This window comes from Lissotriton helveticus, chromosome 2_1, assembly GCF_964261635.1.
Source record: "Lissotriton helveticus chromosome 2_1, aLisHel1.1, whole genome shotgun sequence".
NCBI classification, from domain to species: Eukaryota; Metazoa; Chordata; class Amphibia; order Caudata; family Salamandridae; genus Lissotriton; species Lissotriton helveticus.
In genome coordinates this window covers 677532854-677550778 of record NC_136059.1, presented here as the reverse complement: position 1 = coordinate 677550778, position 17925 = coordinate 677532854, and positions in this window count along the sequence as shown.

Sequence of the window (17925 nt, the reverse complement as noted above, 5' to 3'; positions counted from 1 at the left end):
GTTATTAAAAATGATGCCTAAATAAGAAAATGTTTTGGTCAAAGCTATCTTTGTATTATTTACGAAAGTTTTGCAGTCTATTTTAGGATTATTTCTAGAGGTACAACACATGGTGAAAGTTTTTCCCACATTGATCTTTAATCCTCTATTGGTCATGAAAGTCGAGAATCCAGTTAAGGCCCTCTGAAGGCCCAACTGCGTACGTGCCATAATCACGGCATCGTCGGCGTATAATAGTAATGGAACCGACAAGCCGTTTACTTTGGGATAATCGACTTCCAGATCTATTAAGAAATCTGCCACCTCGTTAATATATAAATTAAAAAGGAATGGGGCGAGGATGCATCCCTGGCGAACACCCTTTTCTATGGGGAATTTTCTAGTTCGCTCTCCATTTTTACCATATCGGACTGTGGCACCTGCATCTCTATAAAGTTCCTTTATAAAAGTTAAAATATGAGGGTCTATCCCCATTTTGGTCAGAATATTCCATAACGCTCTATGATCCAGGCAATCAAAAGCCGAAGTTAGGTCAACAAATGTTAGGAACAGATTCCCTTTTTTTGCTCTAATATATTTGTTCATTATTAGTGTCAGATTTAATCCCTGCTCAACCGTACACAGACCGCTCTTAAATCCATATTGGAATTTAGAGAGAGTCCCATTGAATTTGGTCCAGGCTTGTAGTTTAGTTGGTAGCACTCTACCTGCTACTTTCATCAGGGTGTCGAGCAAAGAAATGGGTCGGTAACATTTTGGATCCTGCCTGTCCCCTTTTTTAAATATTGGAATTACTATGGCTTCATGCCATGTGTCAGGGAAGCCTAATTTACTATAAGCATTTATTACATTTGCAAGAAGTGGGGCCCATAGATCGACATTTTCTTTAAATAAGTCAATGGGGACTCCGTCCGGTCCTGGGGCCTTTAAATTAGCACTCTGACAAATTGCTTGCTCAACCTCTAATGGGGTAAAGACTATATTAAGTGGGAAACTATCTTGAGTTGGTGAGAGTTCCAGCTGGCGTGTAGTGTCATCTCCCTGTGATGTCATGCAAGGATTTAACATTACCAGTGGATCGTTCTTATACAAGGACGTAAAATGGCTAACCCATACGTCTTCCGCTATGGCAACCTCCATGGAGTCTGTCTTACTCTCAGAGAAGAAAGGGGCATTAATTTCTCTCCAAAAGGAGGTATTGTCCCGAAGAGCGCTAGCCTTTGTCAAAGCCTCCCAGGCATAGTTTTTTAGTTCTTCCTGCCTATCTCGTAGGGTCTGCTTATAAACTTGCCTGGCAGTTTTAATTAAACTAATGTCTTTTGGCAAACTCTTTAAGGCCTGTAGAAGAGCTTTATGAGCTTTAGAACAGGCAGAGTTAAACCAGCCATTTGATCTTGTTACCTCGCCAGCTTTTTTTTTCTTAGTTAGTTTCTCGTTTATGGTAGCAACTATCTTACCGTAGGCCTCTTTAATCAGATGGGGGTTGGGAGATTGTTCCAGGCAAGTTAAAATGTGTTCCAGTTCTTTGCTAATTAACTCCTCCAAAAAATTTTGGTAGTCAATCTTTGCCCACTTAATGGCGTATCCATTTTTCCTGGATAAGGAAACAGAGTGACGGTAAAGTCTTTCGGGTATACTTATTTTGTGGCTCTCATAGTTACCTGTAAAAATGCTGGCACTGATTGGGAAATGGTCGCTCATTGCTAAATCTTCAGTATCAAACCCCAGCATACAACCCTGGTTATTATTGGACATTAGTATAAAGTCTATTACTGTACCCGCCCCTCGGCCATGAAAAGTTGGTTGAAATGCTACCATGGGCTCACAGAGTTCATTAGCGAAACCTATGTCCCAATCGTGCATAACTTGATTTAGCATGTTACCGAAGATAGAGTGTTCAAAGTGTGTACTGGGTTCCCCTTTTAGATTAATTATGCCACAGATGTTTGAATCGCTATGAGGGCATAAATGACAATTAAAATCTCCAGCTATGAGGATGCAATCTGCCGCCCCAGCACCTTTATTTAAAATAGAGATTAGCTCATCTATTAGAGCTTTAACATCTTATTTTGGCACGTTATTGTATAAATTGATCAGAAGGAGGCTCTGCCCTTTCCCTTTGATCAGCAGTCCCTGGAGAGATTTACGCACCCTCATTATGGGCCCTACCCCCTCATATCTGATCATTGTCAGATTAGTCAGATTAGAAACAAAGGTGCACATACCCCCAGAGCCCCTTCCTCGGTTTCCCTGTATAGATGGAGTATGGAAAGTGCTAAAACCCTCCACATAGGTCTCCTCCTGGTCCCAGCACTCCTGAAGACAGATTATGTCATGATTTTCCATAAAAGTTAGGAATGTCTGGTCCCTTGATTTTTTGGCGAGTCCTGCAATGTTCCAAGATGTTATTTTCAGGCTAGCTCTACCATCCTTTTGTGTACAGCCTCTGGCCTGTAGGGTTTAGATATCGGTGTTATCTATGCTGTGTCCTATCATTTTTTGAGTTTCTACGGTCTTTCCCAATCCTGGGGGTATATCAAAATTCTCAATTTTTTCTAAAGCGAGAAGTCATTCAGTTGTTGAGCCCATCACCAGGCCGGGTCACCCCCTTGCCCCTCCTGCCACCTCCTGCTCCAGCCTGCCTTGCCTTGCCGCATTTTCTCCCGCATTTTTTCCCGCCGCCGCAGTTGCCCCCCTGGTCCCACGAGCGGCCCAGCCACTGCAGAGCCGGCCGCTCGCCAGTTCCCGCCGCTGCTAGCCCAGGCCCCGCCCACCACCGGCCCATTGGCCGAGCCGCTCCCGCCGCCCAGCTGACCCGCCCTCACGTCCCCCTTCTTATGACGCCCCCAGAGCGACCGCACAGCGGACGCGCGCAGTGGGAGCACCAAAGGAGCGCCGAAGGTGCGCCAAAGGTAAGCCCGTCTACACCCGTCCGCGCCTGGACCGTGCCCAGTGCCAGGACCCCTGGCCCTCGCAGACCCCAGCCAACCCGCCGGACGTACGACGCCGCCACCCTCAACGCACTCAACTCCGGCCGATTCCCGGGATGCTACCGAGCCACCCCGAGACGCGCCCACGGACCCTTCTGCTGCAACGCCTGCAAGTTCACCTGCAACCGGACCCGCGCCACACCAGCACCCACCAAGCCGACCTCCAGCAGCACCCACCTGAGGTGCATCCTGCTCAACACCCGCTCCGTCCACAGGCACGCCGTCGAGCTCTGGAACCTGCTCGACACCACAGCCCCAGACATCGCCTTCCTCACGGAAACCTGGATGAACGCCTCCTCAGCGCCCCACATCGCCATCGCCATCCCGGACGGCTACAAGATGATCCGGAGGGACCGCGTCAACCAGACAGGAGGAGGCATCGCCATCATCCACAGGAACATCATCCGCATCACGACCAAAACCGACGACACCCTCGCACCCGCCGGACACCTGCACTTCCAGATCCACGTCAACCCCAAGACCACCCTCAGAGGTACCCTCATCTACAGACCCCCGGGACCACGCACCCAATTCAGCGAAGACATCGCCGACTTCATCAGCCCACACGCCCTCCCCTCCGCCGACTACATCCTCCTCGGGGACCTCAACTTCCACCTGGAGAACAACAACGACCGCAACACCACCACCCTGCTGGACAACCTCGCCAACCTCGGACTCAAGCAACTGGTGACCACCCCCACCCACTACGCCGGAAACACTCTCGACCCGGTCTTCTCTTCCAGCAAGGACATCACCTTCAGTCACGCCACGGGACTCCACTGGACGGACCACAGCTGCGTCCACTTCAGCTTCAGGAGGACCACGCTCCACCATCACCAGCAACAGGTTCCCCGCAGAAGCTGGAACAAGATCACTGCAGACCAGCTCGCTACTTCCCTGAGCAAGAACCCTCCCACCAGCACAACGAACCCCAGCCAAGCGGCCACCAACCTCACGAAGTGGATCAGCGACTGCGCAGACGACCTCGCCCCTCTGAAGACCCCGCCGAGCAGACCCGGCAGCAAGAAAGCCCCATGGTTTAACGACGAACTCAAGAGCTCCAAGAAGAACTGCAGAGCACTCGAGAAAACCTGGCGCAGAGACCCAACACCGGACAACATGACTGCCCTCAAGCTCGCCACCCGAAAACACCACCAACTGATCCACACCACCAAGAAAACTGCATTCAAGGAACGACTGGACAACAACGCACACAACAGCAAGGAACTCTACAACATCGTGAAAGAGCTCTCCAACCCCAACGCCGGAAACAACGACATCACCCCTTCGCAAGACCTCTGCAACTCCCTCGCCTCCTACTTCCACAACAAGATCGCGGACATACACAACAGCTTCAGCACTCAACCGACGCATGCCACGGCCGAACCACCGCCCCCCACCACCACCCTCCGCGCATGGACCCCGATCAGCACCGAAGACACCATCCGCACGATGAACTCCATCCACTCCGGATCTCCGACCGACCCCTGCCCTCACCACGTCTTCAACAAGGCCGACGCTGTCATCGCACCCCACCTACGGGACATCGTCAACACCTCCTTCGACACCGCTACCTTCCCGGAGAGCTGGAAGCATGCCGAACTCAGCGCTCTACTTAAGAAACCATCAGCCGACCCCACCGACCTCAAGAACTACCGCCCCATCTCGCTGCTCCGGTTTCTGGCAAAAGTCATCGAGAAGACCGTCAACAAGCAGCTGGCCTCCTTCCTCGAGACGAACGGTTCCCTCGACCTCTCGCAGTCTGGCTTCCGGGCCAACCACAGCACCGAGACCGCCCTGATCGCAGCTACCGATGACATCCGAGCCCTGCTCGACAACGGAGAAACAGCGGCCCTCATCCTCCTGGACCTCTCCGCGGCCTTCGACACTGTCTGCCATCGTACCCTAGTACAGCGCCTCAGCAACGTCGGAATCCAGGAGAAGGCACTGGAGTGGATCATCTCCTTCCTCGCCGGAAGGACACAGAGAGTCCGCCTCCCCCGTTCAGATCGGAGGCCACCGAAGTCATCTGCGGCGTTCCTCAAGGCTCCTCGCTCAGCCCAACACTCTTCAACGTCTACATGAGCCCCCTCGCAGCCATCGCACGCCAGCACAACCTCAACATCATCTCCTACGCCGACGACACCCAGCTGATCGTCTCCCTCACCAACGACCCCGCCACCGCCAGAACCAACCTGCACGAAGGGATGACAGACGTAGCCAAATGGATGTCGAACAGCCGCATGAAACTGAACTCGGACAAGACGGAAGTCCTCATCCTGGGATCCTCACCCTCCGCCTGGGACGACTCCTGGTGGCCCCCCGCCCTGGGCAGCGCACCCAAACCAACAGACCACGCACGCAACCTGGGCTTCATCCTGGACTCCTCCCTCTCCATGACCAGACAAGTCAACGCCGTCTCCTCGTCGTGCTTCAACATCCTGCGCATGCTACGTAAGATCTTCCGGTGGATCCCCACCGAGACCAGGAAGACGGTCACCCAGGCCCTCGTCACCAGCCGACTGGACTACGGCAACTCCCTCTACGCCGGAACCACCGCCAAACTCCAGAAGAGACTCCAGCGGATCCAGAACACCTCAGCATGACTCATCCTGGACATCCCCCGCCGCAGCCACATATCCGGACACCTGAAAGATTTGCACTGGCTCCCGGTCAACAAAAGAATCACCTTCCGGCTCCTCACCCACGCACACAAAGCCCTACACAACCAAGGCCAAGGATACCTAAACAGCCGCCCCAACTTCTACGCTCCCAAACGCCAGCTTCGATCGACCAGCCACGCCCTCGCCGCCGTCCCCCGCATCCGAAGAGCCACCACAGGAGGAAGGTCCTTCTCCTACCTGGCCGCCAAGACTTGGAACTCCCTCCCGGCCCACCTCCGCCTGACCCAAGACCACCTCACCTTCAGGAAGCAGCTCAAGACCTGGCTGTTCGAGCGGTAGCGGACCCCCTCCCCCCAGCGCCTTGAGACCCTCCGGGTGAGTAGTGCGCTATATAAATGCTTTGATTGATTGATTGATTGATTGATATCTGGTTGATGTACGGAGAGCTGGTACAGAGGCACCAGGTCCCGGTCAAGAGCATTGGCAGTATTCCACGGGGCCGAACTAATATAGCAATGGGTCTGTGTATTATTATACGGCTGGGCTGGGCACTCTGAAGATGGAAAAACAGGGAGAGGCTCTGGTGGCTGTTGGGCCCCTGTTTCCCCATTTAAAGACCCTATTGGTCAATCGACCATATCTAAGCAGTCGAACCTATTTCTTGTGGGGAAACCCCTCCAGCCTTCGGGGTTTGGCTGTTCTCTTCTTGGGAACCAGGGGCAGGCATCCCATTCTCTGGTCCAGTGTCTATTTCTATTTCTGTTCCAGTGTCCCACCTGGGTCCAGGGCCAATCCTGGCCATCCTCCCAGCTAGAATGTTCTCCATAATTTGGAGTATTTATTGGAGGGTAGAAAAACGCAAGACGATGTACATCAATTCCCCCCCTTTTCTCCAAAGCTGGCCAAGAACAAATATAGTCGACTGTGGAGGGATCGTCACAATTGACTATAACACAGTCACCTTGTATGCTCTTTTTTGTTTCACCAATCCAGAACACTCTTCGTATTGAAGTAATTCTGCTAGGATTAAAGGATTGGAGGGGTCTATTTTGGCTCAGCCACTGGAGTACCTTGTTTCGTAATGACCATGGCGGTTCTTCGACATTATCTGCCAGCTCGGGGACCCCGCTAAGAATGGCAGTGTATGGGGTCGCCTCGGGTGGCAGATGAGTTGGACGCCTGAACCTTACACCTTTCCTACCATCAACCTGGAATTGTGAAGGCAAGCCTTTGTGTATTGTAAATGGAATGGCGTTCGGCTTAACTGGCTGAGTTTTGCCTTTTGAAAGACCTAAAGTTGCTTGGGAAGTATCTAAAATACAATTGAATTTTTCCTTCCCCTCTATTAGAGTAGGTCTTGGCGTGTTTTGTGTGGCCTCAAGCTCAGGTTGTATATTTACAACTTTTTCGGAAGGTGTTGTCTGTGGACGGGTAACTAATGTGAGTGGTTGCGCCAGTTTGCTAACTTCTTTGGGTTTCCCCTCCCCTGTGCTAAATGAGCCTAATGTTTTCTGCGTAAATGCAGGTGTATTTAATTTAGCTAGTTGTTTTTCGATATTCATCAGACTCTTTTCCACCGGTTGTAGGTAGCATTTTAGGAGCTCCCCCATACTTTTTATAAGAAGTTGATTTGCATATAGGCATGAGGTGCATGTGGCATGTGTACCCCCCACTGCTCCCAAGCTGTTTAAATTCTCCAGCGAACCTGTGATATGAGTTGCGGGAGTATTACCAACATTTGTAGGAATGGGAATGGGCTGATCCAATACTAATGTATAGGTGTTTGAAGATGGTATAAGTTTGTTTGAATTAGAAGTATTGTTATATTTAATCTTATCCCTGTTCGCCCTTTTAACTATCGCACCCTCCCTCCTGCCCTTAAGATTCATCTCAGTTGTATCAGCGAGAGAATAAGAAAGTTGTAAGTCGGGTGTTTTTTCAAGATCCTCACTAGAATGTGAGTCAAGTGACAATTGGGTTGCAGATAGATCCACAGAATTAGGGACGGTGTGTATCTCAGCATTAGTAAATTCGGCTGGAAGAAGCAAGGGGATAATCGGCCCCTGATGGATCGGAGTTTGAGCAGAGGCGAGAGGTCCCATAGAGGATCTTCTCGCAACTTCCAGTTCATGTGATACTCGGCGCTCCAGCATGTTGATACTCTGCTCTATCACTTCATTAGTCTTAGTGATAAACAGATCTATCGGACCTGTTATCTGAGCGACCTTTAACGCCTTTTTACTTCTCGTACCCTTATTCATATCTAAGCAGATAGTAAGATGGAAAACAGATAAAGATACTCAACAATATGTGACAACAGCATATATTTGCAAGGTTTCTGGATATTGAAACAGAAATACCGTGGCCCAGTCCAGTCTTGCCCAGTCTTGAACGGGCTTAAACGGGCCCGCCCTTGGCCCGGGCTTCGCCAGGCGTCGCGAGACGGGGATGATGCCGCTTTTGAGCGCCTCCTGGCGCTAGCAGGTGACGCGGCAGAGCGCTGGGGCTTCTGGGGATTGTGGTACAGCCCTCACTCGTCTCCGCTCGGCAAGCCCCGCTCAGATGACCAGAGAGCGTAGGGCTGCGGGAGACAAGCGGTAGAAATCCACAGAAGTTGGAAATTATCCCAGGAGGTTTGACAACAGAGAAAGGCAGCACGGGCTTCAGCTACTCGGCAGGCAGAAAGGTTTCCCCCACTCGATGGGGATGATGCCGCTTTTGAGCGCCTCCTGGCGCTAGCAGGTGACGCGGCAGAGCGCTGGGGCTTCTGGGGGTTGTGGTACAGCCCTCGCTCGTCTCCGCTCGGCAAGCCCCGCTCAGATGACCAGAGAGCGTAGGGCTGCGGGAGACAAGCGGTAGAAATCCACAGAAGTTGGAAATTATCCCAGGCGGTTTGACAACAGAGAAAGGCAGCACGGGCTTCAGCTACTCGGCAGGCAGAAAGGTTTCCCCCACTCGATGGGGATGATGCCACTTTTGAGCGCCTCCTGGCGCTAGCAGGTGACGCGGCAGAGCGCTGGGGCTTCTGGGGGTTGTGGTACAGCCCTCGCTCGTCTCCGCTCGGCAAGCCCCGCTCAGATGACCAGAGAGCGTAGGGCTGCGGGAGACAAGCGGTAGAAATCCACAGAAGTTGGAAATTATCCCAGGCGGTTTGACAACAGAGAAAGGCAGCACGGGCTTCAGCTACTCGGCAGGCAGAAAGGTTTCCCCCACTCGATGGGGATGATGCCGCTTTTGAGCGCCTCCTGGCGCTAGCAGGTGACGCGGCAGAGCGCTGGGGCTTCTGGGGGTTGTGGTGCAGCCCTCGCTCGTCTCCGCTCGGCAAGCCCCGCTCAGATGACCAGAGAGCGTAGGGCTGCGGGAGACAAGCGGTAGAAATCCACAGAAGTTGGAAATTATCCCAGGCGGTTTGACAACAGAGAAAGGCAGCACGGGCTTCAGCTACTCGGCAGGCAGAAAGGTTTTCCCCACTCGATGGGGATGATGCCGCTTTTGAGTGTCTCCTGGCGCTAGCAGGTGACGCGGCAGAGCGCTGGGGTTTCTGGGGGTTGTGGTACAGCCCTCGCTCGTCTCCGCTTGGCAAGCCCCGCTCAGATGACCAGAGAGCGTAGGGCTGCGGGAGACAAGCTGTAGAAATCCACAGAAGTTGGAAATTATCCCAGGCGGTCTGACAACAGAGAAAGGCAGCACGGGTTTCAGCTACTCGGCCGGCAGAAAGGTTGTATCATTTATTACCAAAACCTGGACCAACACCACCTCGGGACCGGACGTCGCCATCTCCATTCCCAAAGAATACAAGATCTCCAGGAAGGACCACCCCACCCGCCCGGGAGGAGGAATCATCATCATCCACAAATCCACCCTCCGCCTGAGCACACTCTCCCCGACAAGCCCACAGACCTGATGAAACACCTTCACTTCAAGATACTGGCCAGCCCTACCTCCACCCTCCAATGAACCCTTACGATGATGGTGCAGTGCATATATACCATATGGTTCAGCTCAATCAAATCTCTGGTCGTCAAGTCAATAAGCTAACCTGCTTTTCACCAGAGTTATTGCCTATTCTCATTCTGACCGCATTCTATTCCCCTGTGTAAATAATTGTACATATTGTCACTGTGTATATATGCACTACATCATCATCACAGAGCACTTAAAGACACCTTATCACTTGTCACTTTGTCAGTATTTCCTGCAATGACAGCCCTTTTGATTTCCTCTGTATACTGAATCTATGCATTTAATTGATATTTATTAGTAGGTGTTTTGCTTTAATCTGTGTCTATTGTGTTCCAACGTTTCTGCAACACGCTTTATGAATTAACCCATGTAAATGCCATACATGTCATAATAATTCATTAGGTATCAAGCAATTATTTTTGTTCTTTTGCTATCAGCACATTTCATTATTAGACTCCCTGGTGAAAGTAGATGGGCGAATTATACTTGAAATGTTGCAGGACTGGGCCGAATACAATACAACTATTTCTGATCTACAGTTTGGTTTCCACAAGGGTCTAGGAACCGTTGAACAGAGCCTAAATTTGAACATTATTATAGGAAGCACACCCTGGCAAAGAAGGGCAGGCTGTTCTTAGCATTTGTAGACCCCACAGCAGCCTTTGATTATGTTAAGCAATTTTGTTAAGCATGCTAAGCTGTGGAGGATTCTTGAGGGCCTAGCTGTGGATCCACAATTATATATTTTTAAGACAACTGTATAGTGATGCAAAGGCAAGGTTGTGGTACAGTGCCAGGGTGGAATGGACAGACTTGTTCAAAATATAGAGAGGGGTAAGGAAAGGCAGCGTGTTGGCCCCTTTCTTATTCAATCTTTACATAAATGGACTAGGCCAAAAACTGGTGAACGAGTGCCAAGGCTTCCTACAAATTGCTGGATAGCCCATACCCGCACTATTGTACGTGGATGATGCTGTTTTGATGTCACGTACCCAAGTGGGACTACAAAGGGTAGAGACCAGCTTCTCCTCTTTTATGAATGATCTGGTTCTTAGTATAAACACATCAAAGACTTTTTTTATGAAATGCGTTGCTGGAAGAAAGTTGAATTCACAAAAAGATTCTCATATTTGGGCATTCTTTTTGATCAAACCGGTACATGGACTCAGGCGGTGCAAGCTAGAAAATTGATGTTTATGAAATCCACTGCCTCCTTAGCTAACTGTGTGAGAAAATTGGGAAGGTGCCCACCGATTGAGCTTTTACAGATCTACCAGGCTAAGTGTGTTTCTACAACTATGTATGGGGCTGGTGTCTGTGGCCATGCTGATTTGTACCCACTGCAACTAGTTGAAAATTTATTTTTAAGATTTTTATTAACAGTCCGAGTAACACATTGTCCTATGTATGTCACTCTGAACTGGGTGTGCCATATATATCAGATCTCACAAAAATAGAGCCCATTCTATTATGGCACAGGATAAGGACATCATCAAAAATTATGCTCAAACAGGATATTTTAAATGATAGTCATAAACTTGAACGGGTATCAACTATATGTGGTTAAAGTATGTAAAAAACTTTATGTATGATCTGGGTCACCCTGATTTTTACATTAAGCCCAGCTCCATGACTGCCGTTGGAAGAAACGATCTTAAAGAAAAGCATTTATTATTACTGGACTCACTTAGACTATCAGCATAAATTGCAAAGCCAACAGTACTGTCAAATTAACTTATTTTAACAACCCATAGCATATAGCCCTATCTTAAAATCGTACCTGGTGGATATGATAGATTTTTATTGACCAGATTTAGAATAGGGATTTTACATAGATTAATAAGCTTCCCAACAATGAATGACTGATCAAGAGTCATGCATTTGTGCCCTTATGATGATCTTTCTGAACAATCAACACTAAGGGCCTCATTACCCTATCGGAAAACGGGACCGCCCGCCTTAAGGGCGGGGGTCCCGGGGGTGCCATTAGGATGTGCCCGCCACAGTGGCGGGCACATCCTGTATTCTCAGCATTGTGGCGGGCGGTGCTCTCTGCACCGCCCGCCACAATGCTGACAATACATCACAGCATTTTCATTTCTAAAGCGGCAGGCACCGCGCGGTGCCTGCCGCTTCGGAAATAAAAATGAAGGGGGGTACCACAAGTACCCCCATGTGCACCCCCCCACTCACCTTCACTCTGGGAGCCCACAGGGGGCCCCCAGAGTGAAGACCGCCTGCCTTTCCGTGGCGACATTGCCGCCACGGAAAGGCATTGCACTCTTGCCATTGTAATATGGCTGGCGGTGTCTCATAGACACCGGCACCATATTCAACATTTTCCGCCCTGGCCGCAAGCCGACCGGGGCGGAAAAGTGGCGGGCGGTGTTTTCTTCCGCCGTGGTCCCCCCGCCATACTAATATGGCGGGGGGAATTCAGAGAAGGATGTCGGGCGGACATTGTTTATTATACATGTGCTTGTTAGTAGGTACTGTTAATGCATTTACGCAGGAAATAATATGTTTTACAATTAACTCCGTAACCTCATACACTGAGATCAACATCATAATTGTGTAGGCTAGTTGGATTGATGTACTAAGTGCATTACCTGGCATCATGCATATTGTTTCAAATGCGAATATGTAACGTGTAAATAGGACCTATGTAAACAAAAGTATGTTCTTTATGTTTACTACTGACCTTGTGACTCACTTGAGAGGTGGAGCAACACCACAAAAAAGAGTATATAAAAACAAAGCTGACCGGGTGCACCGTGTGTGAACAAGAGCACGTGAGGCTCGAAACGCGTCGCCCGTTGAGAGGTAGGAAATAAATCTTACCTTGCCAACAAAAAAAGCCCGTTGAGAGGTAGAAAATAAATCTTACCTTGCCAACAGCCTTGGTTCCGTCTCTTCATTTCGCTGCAGCTGCGTAGGTGATGAAGATTGCTGGTTTATAAAGATATATATATATATATATATATATATATATATATATATATATATATATATATATATATTCACTGAAAAAACCATGGGTTATAGACCATATATAGTTAGGAATTAGCATTTACAAAACCTTATTTTACTCACACAAAACCATTGAAATTCCATATATAGTTAGTTGCACTAACTATATATCGCGCACCCGCAATCCACTGCTGATCATGTCACATATTACATCATTCATGACATGGTCAGTGACATCACTGATGACATCACTGATGACATCTCAAATGACATCACTGATGACATCACTGATGACAACATCCAATGACTGTATGTTTCTGTAAAGTTAAAATATGTCTTACATATTGAAGAATGGGTGGATGTATAAGTGTCTGGATGAAGGATTTAGTAGGTGCATGACTGACTGTATGAGCGAGTGATTAAATGTTTCTCACTGAGTGCATGGGTTAGTGACTAAACTGTCTTAATTTGTGCATCATTATGCCTGTTGTTCTGTAAACTGCTGCATGTGTTGATCAGTAGCTATATGAGTAACTATATGGGTTATTGATTGGTTGCTCAAGTATTTGAATGGGAGACTGAGTGTGTGTGTGGGTGGCTGGGAGGTGTATGACTCTGTGCATAGATGTGTGAGCAGTTGATTCACTAGATGTATGGGTTCAAAAGTGCATGTGGAAACAGCTGTATGGGCGGTTGACTGTGTGCATGAGTGTATTGGTGAGTGAATGGATATCTTAGTGCTACATGTCAAAGTAAGTACATATGTAAAACACAGTACATGTGAGAGTTGATATATATAAATAAGTGTGCATAAGAGCCAGTGAATGTGTGAGTGGCTGTATGGATCATTGTGAACTTGTATCAGGGATTGTATAAGAGAGTAAATATGTGTTAGTATATGATTGAATAAGTAAGGTGTGTATAACTGTATAGTTGAGGAAATGAAGGTGTGATTGATTCTTTGCATGACTGACTAGGTGTGTAAGTAACTCCATGGATGAGTGACAGTCTGTGAGTGTCTGTTTACACTGAGTGCATCTAAGGTTATATTAGAGTCTGAAGAGGTTCATCGTATTATCACATGAATGATGTCATCAGTGATGTGATCAGTAATGTCAAATGAGATGTCATCAGTGAATTTTCAAGGTTTTGTAAATGCTAATTCCTAACTATATATGGTCTATAACCTATGGTTTTTTCAGTGAATTTCAATGGTTTTTTAAAAGCTAATATCTATAGCTGTAAAATGTATTCTTCTTAAATCAAAAAATATATTTTATATGTTTATTAATAATTTTTTTTATTATTATGTTTTGGTTCGCTCCCGGTTTGCGAACCGGGTAGCTTCCCGTTAGCTCAATTTGGTGCCGCGACCCGGTACGCGAACCGGTAAACGTTCCGTTTGCGCAACTGCCGCGTTAGAAAACAACATCATGATGCGTCGCGTCAGCGTGACGTATCGCGTTGTCGCGTGAAACGTCATATGACGCGCCACGTTAGCGTACCTGGAAGTGAACCGGTACGCGAACGAGGCGCGAAGCGCAGCTTCCCGGAAGCGATCCGGGACGCGGCCCAAAGCGCGTAACGTAAACACAACAGGTCATGTGACTTGTTAATAACACTTTTCATTGGTTCATTTCACTTTTGGTTTCCTAATGATGTAAGACTAGGTCATGTGACCTAAAAGTAACACTTTTCATTGGTTTAGAACTATTGTTTTTCCCAAATGATGAAAACCCCTCCTTCTTTCCTCACTCTGACTTTCATCTTTGTGAGAGAAAGACCCTTTGTGATCACTGAGCAATGGAAGAGCAGGAAGAGAGGCATTTTTTACGTGAGGAGCCCAGGAGGTCTCATGTGAAAGAAAATTATATTTGGCAATTTTTTACATATCCCCAGGGCCAAAAAAAAGTCAATGCACGGTACGTAACTTGCCTTATATGTAAAGATAGACTATCCAGAGGGACCGAGAAGAAGTACAGTTACGGAAATTACACAATGCATCGCCATATGAGTAGGTGGCATCCTATCAACTACAGTGCTGCGCAGTTACGTGACGAGCAAGATAATCCCCCTTCTATGGCAAGAAGATCAGTTGTACAGGAAGTGACGGGACCAGAGGCGAGGGAGATGGTCCCAAATATACAAATGAGGTTCGGGGAAGTGAAACAAGTGTGTGTGCGTTGTAACCAATTCATTTGCTACAGAGAAAGTAGCATCACTCTGATCAACAGAGCTATCGACAATCATGATTGTCCGAAACGCCCCAGAGAATAAATTCTTTTTTTTTTGTTGCTCCTATTGAGCCCTTTACAATGAATCGTTTTTGTTTCCCCCCCCCAAAAAAAACCCAAAAATATATAAAACCGTTCAGAAAATACAAAAAAAGTAAAAAAGTGTTCAGAAAAATAATAAAAAATATATAAATCAACAAAAACAATAAAAAAAAAGTTCTTTTCAGAACTACCTCCCCGTTATAAAAAAATTGGTAGAATATTTGGAACTCTGCCAACCTCTATTTCTCTTAGTTCGCTTCCCGGTTCGCTCTCCGGTACGCGAACCGGGAGCGAACCCAAACATTTTTTAAAAAAAAAGAAGAGTAAGTATAAGGGAAGGAAACAGACAGTTTTGTTAAAAGAAAGACAGCTATAGGGAGTAAAGTAGAGATACTGTTTAATAGATCTATTTACTGAAGAAAAGATTTAAGAGGGTATAATTGTAAAAAACAAAATAGATAAAGAAGTGAGGAAAAAAAAGGAGAGTAGAAGAATAACAAACAAGAGTTTCTTAGAGAATGTGACTGAATGATCAAATTAAGATTAAAACATTGGAATAACAGAGAGAAGAAGTAACAGAAAAAGAATGATTGAAACACCAAAGAAATCTAAATAACATAGGGGCATATTATCAACATAGGCGATAAAAATTTCACTGCTTTTATTGGCAGAAATCTGCTGCAAAAGCCGCTTTTGCAGCAGTTTTCTGCCGATAAAAGCAGTGATAATTTAATTGGCTGTGTTGATAATATGCCCCTTACTGTGCTTCAACTACACAGAGAAAGCATAATGAACAAGTAGTGAAAGAGTGATCAGTCAGAGACAGTGAGAGTAATAGAGACGGAGTTAGTGAACAAGAGTGAGGAACTATGAGAAAAAAGGGACTGAGAACAAGAGTGGAAGGAGTAGAGTAAGAAGGTAATAGAGAAAGGAATGAGGGAAGTAGCAAAGGCAGGAAAGTGAAGGTTAAAGAAATGAAGCAGTGAAACTAATAGAAGTTAAATGTGATAGGAATGTAACGAAAAGAGTACAAAACATTTACCTTATAATTGTCGTTAACTTAGTCACTTGTTATTTTTTTACTTTCAATCTGTGAAAGAGATAACAAACATTTGAAAAATATTAAAACATGTATTTAAAAATTAGAAAAGACAAGGGAAAAGATTGAAGGACAAACAGTTTTTCAACAACTTTGACACTTACAGAAGCTTCTGCTTCTCCAGGCCCCCTACACAGTCCTAAAGATATACATTTTAAACTGACAGTATCTTGATGCAGATGAAGTGAGGCCTATCTTGGAACATGGTGCATCTTTTGCACTGCTGTTGTCTCACAAAAGTGACGCAATGGCAGCGCAAAAGAGGTGCACAATCATCATAAAACTGTTCCTAACATTTTAAATGATTGTTTCAGGATGGCAATAAGGTGTGTCCTATCCAGACGTTTGTTTCAGGTGAGGCCTACTCAGGGTTGCAGATCAAATTTAGGCTTGTTCAAGAGTACAGAGGAGATAATACATGTGCAGGCCAACCAATAAAGTTCAGACTTCCTCTGTTTCCCTGGACAGGCCTAAACTTCATCTGCACAATGTGATTCGTAATGTTAGGAAACACAGGTAATGTATTTCAAAAACGTGCAATTTCTTTTGCTCATTTCACAATCACATCACTTGTGTTTCCTTTGGTTAGGTATCTCATTGTGCAGATGTAGTCCAGCATATGAAAGAGTACGCAGAAGTGCAGCACTGCATGCAACAACTTTGACACTTACTGAAGCCTCAGCTTCTCCATGCCTCCTACACAGTTCTAAATGTACATCATAAATACAAACAGTACAGAATTAATTATACATGTTAAATGGTTTATTTTTGCTGTTCTCAGAATGTATCAAATTTCACTAAAAACAGTGACTTGAAGGTATTCATCATATAACAGCGGGGAAAAAAAACCACAATCAAAATGATTGTGTTTAAAAAACCCATATAACATAACCAATCAGAAATCAGAACTCCTCAAAAGTAACTTACTTTCCATGACGTCGAAGGATGTCCTATGAACAGCTTACACTCGCTTGTGCTGTTTTTATTTTCAGCCCGCCACTTTCTGAAAGAAAAGCTCCATCGTTTTGACAAATATGTTACATACAATAAATGACTTCTCGCTCTCTACCACACGTTTCCACAAGGCCAAATCATGTAAGAGCCATTTATAACTCTTGGAATTCTTGTAAGCAAATCCCGTCATTTTGTATTTCCGCAACTATCAGAAAGAAAATGTTCAAGATCACTTTCACAATCCTGGACTAGTAATATCTTACCCTTCTTGCTCACTCATGTTCTACATTTCCTATGACACTGATAGTGCTTATTATGAAGCAGACTTACACTACCTCTATGACTACTACAATTATTTAATTCTCTACATCACTTTTAATCACAAAGCAATATAAAACAGTAGATAAAATTATATCAACCCCTAGAATCATTATACACCAGTTACCTACCCTAAATTCTCTTTTCTGAAAACAGAAAGTAAGAATATTTTTAAGTAAAAAGGCAACATTGTATCGTAGTCAAATGAAAATAATTTCTGAAACACCAGCTTTTTTTACATTTTAAGCTGTGTAATAAGCGGATCTGTCAAATGACCATCATGCCATATAATAGCTGCAGTTACAAATGTTCTTCCTAAAATCAATGACTGTGTAGCCACAACATTTGTAATTAAAGTTGAAGACTTACTTTCATCAGGTTTATATAATTGGATTTTTAAAATGACATTATAATCAAAAGTTTGGACCAATAATCTAGACAGCATTGCAGACTTACATTCCCTCTACTCCATGTTTTGATTTGCTGCTTGAATTAGCTTATAAAAAGAAACAGTTTTTCTGAACTCATTCAAAGTACAGTTATTTTTCCATGACGTCAAGTGTTATGGTAAGAAGACCGTTTGCTTTGGGAAATACTCTGTTGTCCTTCAACTAATCTGTGCCCACCACTTTCTGTAAGAAAATCTTCTATTTTTCCAGGAACTATTGTCTCTGTACTACACTTATCCTTAAGGCCAAATCGTGTAGGAGCCATTAGAACCTCTTGAAATT